This window comes from Trachymyrmex septentrionalis, unplaced genomic scaffold, assembly GCF_001594115.1.
Source record: "Trachymyrmex septentrionalis isolate Tsep2-gDNA-1 unplaced genomic scaffold, Tsep1.0 scaffold65, whole genome shotgun sequence".
NCBI lineage: Eukaryota > Metazoa > Arthropoda > Insecta > Hymenoptera > Formicidae > Trachymyrmex > Trachymyrmex septentrionalis.
Genome location: NW_017305832.1, coordinates 794,115 through 799,430, shown reverse-complemented (window position 1 = coordinate 799,430; position 5,316 = coordinate 794,115). Strand labels below are relative to the sequence as shown.

Below are 5,316 nucleotides of genomic sequence, written 5' to 3'. Positions count from 1 at the left end.
TTTGTACACCTAATATATGAAATTTCATTATAAATAACAATAAATTATTGAGAACACATATAATACTAAAGATAATAGTATAAATTAATCGAGCTCTCAATATATTAACATGTAATATTTTTTATATAGTTTTGCAATAAACTAAATTAAATTAAATTAAATTAAATATTAAAAACAATATTACAAAATAATAGGCAACTAAGAACTAGTATACAGTTATTATTAATGTACGTTAAAATTCTTTTTTATTCTTCACCTGTACATATATTTATGATGTTCACTGCATTTTTTCAGAAACGTCGAAAATATATGTACAGATGAAGAATAAAGAAGAATTGTAACGTACATTAATAATAACTGTGCACTAGCTCTTAGTTGTTTTTATAATATTGTTACTAAAGATGTCTACGAAAAAATTTTTTCTTAATATAGAGAGAGTTTCTTGCATATATACTCTCGAAATTCTTTGGAGTAGACTTTCACTCTAGAATGAAAATTGAGCCAGAAAAAGAACGGCTCAATTTTCAATTTAAAAAAATAAGATTCTATCTAAAGTTTTAGAGAATAGTATAACCTTTATTAAATCCCATATATCAAAGACGGGTAGATTATAAATACGTCTATCAGCGCATTCATTATCGTCAGTACATTTTTATATACTTGACAATATACAAAATTTTGAACACATCATATAGACATGTGTAATATGAAAAATTGGAGACATTAATGGAAAAAATCCAAAAAAATATCACTTGATTAGATAAGAACCAAAGTGATGGGTCGAGTCCACTTAAGCAATAAACTTACTACATACTATCACGCGCATGATAAGACAATTTGGTGATTAAGAAAAAAAGAGACATGTATGTTTGACAATATTTGTAATCATACGAATATTTCAACCTTTAACACTGCTTAAAAAATTTCATCAGTTTCGAGAAAAATGTTAAGCAAGGTGCCCTTGACTGACCTCTAAAATAACGGTTCTCAATGCAACACACATTTGTGGATTTACCCGTCTACTGATCGATATGTCGTCATCTATCCTCGGCTTAGTGACGATGCTGTAACGTCCTCCTTCCTGGTTTCTGGATAACTCATTACCACGTGGTACGCCAGGAACGTAATAGATATGTGCTGCGAAGTGCAAAATAGTATAGCGGTCCCTCACAGTTCAAGAAAATTGCTCAAACACTAAACTCTTATTCATAAAATAATATTTCTAATCGAAGATAATCATGATTTATGAAATAAATATTATTCGGTGCTATATTCTATCAGCGATCTTTGATAAACATTCAATAATAATAATAATAATAATAATAATAATAATAATGCAGTCAAAATAATAATTGAATTATGTTTTATATTACATATTTGTCTGTATAAATTTTTCAACTTACTGTTACATTGGATTTTACACACAGATTTATTACGTTCACTTTTTGATTTAAAGTTATATGGCGAAAACCAATCGGTTAATTTCCATCCTGTCTTTGACAATGTTGTAAAGTTGAGCACTCTTATATACAAGCGTTAGAGCGCACGCGCGCCATAACACACAATCAGACTGAAACCGACAACAGCTGGCGTAGCCTTTCTCAGTCACACTCCAACCATCAGGTGAATTGTAACAGGCGTTCCCGCAGCTTCCACATCATTTACAATTAGGTGAGTTATTTCGTTTTTATGACGGAAAAAATTGTGTATCCATGATACATGCCCTTACGTACCTTTCTAGGTATCGATCGTTTCGCATTGCCTCGAGGAATATCTGAAATTTTATACTCAATCTATCTATAACGACCTTTAACCTTGACTGACATTTCGTCGTCACTATTGTCGTACGCGATTTATCCGATTGCTATTCAACGACAAATAACAAATATCAATGACAAGTCTTGTCTTTATATTACCATCAAAATTCTTATATTCTCTGTCATGACTTCGACATTATTATACGCGGTTGCCACACGTGTGACTCACTATGCGTGAGTATGTAAGATAATAGTAATTATTAAATAAGATCTTTTTTAAAAGAAATCTCTTTTTTTTTTTGCAACGTGAATGTCTCGATAAATGTAGTCGAATCCGAACAATAAGTTGGAGCAATTTTCCTTAAATTTTTCTATTAAGAGAAAATAAAATATCTTATGTGCTAAAATATGTATTTTATTTTTTAAATTTAGATTTTACGTCAATTAAATATCTTCATTATTACGAATAAACATAGATACTAGTTTTGTGTGTTTATAATAATAAAATACAAGTTTATTATTCCATTCTATGTCATTATGTCAATTTCAATATATGAATATATTGTATTACTATAACATAATTATATATATTAACAAATATATAACATTTAAACTCCAATAGAGGCAATAAAGAAATATTTTATTATAAAGTAAACTGAAAATAACAAAATTATCAAAAAAATATATTTCGATAAAACATATTTCGATAAAAAAAAGGCATTTAATATTTTACGTATATGAAGTTATTCTTATACATGTGTGTGTGCGCGCGCGCGCGCGCGCGTGTGTGTGTACATATATATATAAGAATATCTATGGTATACGTAAAGTATTAAATACATTTTTTTTATTCGAAGATACTATATAATAAAGTAGGAAACATATTACGCTGTCAAATTTATTTAAATGTAGAATTTTAAGATTTTCATTACATTTATTTAAAAAGCGCATAATGTAATAATATTACATAACTATATAATATTATATCATTTTTATAAAGAGTCGGAAGAATTTTTCCACGTACAGTTGTGTATATACAGCATCAAATATAGTAATAGGCACTGTATATATAAGTATGTATTATTATGATAAATAATAGGGCATGCTCGTTACAAGATCAATAATTTAAAGCGCTCTCAATCTCATCAATCCCCTCTTAGAAAATTTGATAGATTTATTTTCGGAAAGTTATCATTGGCTTAATCCAATTTTAACTAATTTATTTGGTAATGTATTAAACTAATAATTTAAATATAAACTATTAAATCATAGAGGATACATATGTATTTTCTCTGTGAAATTTAATATTATCAAATTTAATATTAAATATTCTTTTAATATATATATTAAATATTATCCAATTTAATATTAAATATTAAATATTAAATATTAAATATTCTATCTAATTTAATATTAAGTTAGATAAAACATTAAATTAAATTAATTTATTTGAAAGCAGAGATGCTAAAAGGCAGAATACAATAAAAATTATTACTGAACTTTTAATTAACACAAGTAAAATTATTATTAATTAATTACACGATTACTACACGGAAAAAAATGTTTGATTAAATTAACTGGAGTGGAAATAAACGATTCAGAATTCTGTTTAAATCTACTAGAATTCTAGTAGATTTAACTAGAAGTGTAATAGATTTAACTAGAATTCTGAATTCTTCATTTTCCACCAGAATTCCAGTTAATTCAATCAAATATTTTTCTCTGTATACTATACATAAAATTATATACACAGGGTGTTTGAAAAATAATGATAAATAGGGACAGAATAGACTAAACTGAGAAGAAAAGTCCTCTATTATTTTACGATTTTAGCAATATTTAATTAGATATTAATTGCAAAAAAAATTGCCGAAAATTGGTCTTCAATAATTTTTTACTCAAATACTATCAACTTTACGGAAAAACTGCAAGAGATAAAAATTATTTATTTTCTTCGCATAGAACTCTACAAATTTTTTAAGAATTTTTTATTAACTTTTTAGGATTGCATTTTCTTATTTTTACTATGAAAAAAACGGTATTAAAAAATTTTGAAGAAATTCTGAAAAAATTCTCAAAACTTTATGAGAAGAAAATAAATGATTTTTGTTTCTTGCAGTTTTTCTGTATATATACAGGGTGTATCACAACTACTGCATTTCCTATTAAGAACTTATTTTTGAGACGAAAATCCTAATACAAAAATGGCGAGGCTACAATAATTTTTTAATTATAATTGGTTAAAGATAGTGTATAATTCGAAAACTATATATCTTCGAACTTTTCGTATTAACTTTTATATCTTCGATATTTTCGTATTAGGATTTTCGTCTTAGAATGTTTTCAAAAGAATCCAGAAATAATAGAGGCTATAAAAGTAAAATGGATTTTAACTTATAGCATTTAAAGTTAGCTTATAATTTAAAAAATTATTGTAATCTCGACATTTTCGTATTAGGATTTTTATTTCAAAACTACTTCAAGAATATGTCCTTAAGAGGAAATGCGATCGTTGTGAGACACTCTGTAGAAGCAAGACCGGAAATAATTCATTGTCAGTGTTACACGCAGAAAAATAATTCTAAGGTAAAAAAAACTTATCGATAAAGTAAATTCGGTTGAGATGTATAATAAATTTATAGATTTATTTTTATGAACAAAAAATATAAAAAGTACCTTACAATATAGATATACGATGATTGCTCATTTACTAGAAAAGTAAAATAAATTTTACATAAATAGGGGCTATCCTTATATGGAATTTCTGTCAATTTTATAAAATTTACTAGACATCTAGTGTATATATTACTTTACATTTTTCTCCGTCCGTATACATTCTTCAATTTCATAAAATTTACTAGAATTCTAGTGTATATATTATTTTACATTTTTTCTGTATATACATTTTATCAAAATCATTTATCATTTTTTACTGATTATAATTTTTTACATAAGAAAATACTCATTTTTGCCATGTTATAGTACAACAATTATAAAATGTAATAGCATTGCAAAATTTCTGAAAATTTCTAAAAAGAAAAAGATAAACTTATACATCTCATAAAGACTTTGTATTTTGAATTTTTCTACATATAATAATAAAAAATTAATACACATTTCCTTCAATTCTGGCAGTTGTGAACATCATTTATTTTATATCAGTAGCGAGAGCTATTTCGAGTTTCACTAGAAAGTAGTTTTAATAATTCTTTCACCTCGCACCTTTCTTCAATAATTCTGCATAGCGACAGCTATCATAAAAATACAGTTAGTCTAAATATATCGTATCGTTATGCAGTCTGGCGAGTTACCAACTTCTATGTCTACATCGTGCATTTGTTTTCCCGTTGATGATGCAATTTATGTCCACATATGTGTGCGCCGCTTAAAAAAAGACTTAAATCTTTCCTTTCACTTTCTAAAGTTTGTCATGATGCAGAATTCATAAATAAATATATATATATTGCAAATAGTTATCCAATATTTAATGAAAAAATTAATTCTTTCTAAAATAAATTTTTTTTTCTAATATAAATCTATCAAAAACTTAAATTACTTT

The 5,316-nt window shown here is 26.1% G+C and overlaps 1 protein-coding gene across 3 annotated transcripts in view; it reads left to right on the top strand.

The window, feature by feature from the left end:
* The first annotated feature begins 1,593 nt into the window (after positions 1-1,593).
* The window catches only part of LOC108753115 (fructose-bisphosphate aldolase), a 43,420-nt gene continuing 39,697 nt past the window's right edge, over positions 1,594-5,316 (top strand). For 2 of the 3 annotated variants that reach the window (XM_018494457.1, XM_018494455.1), the window contains exon 1: positions 1,594-1,671. The gene's annotated coding sequence lies outside the window, so the exon portion shown is untranslated. Of the gene's footprint in view, positions 1,672-1,966; positions 1,992-5,316 lie in introns of those variants that run through there. The other variant, XM_018494456.1, reaches the window with a different exon arrangement.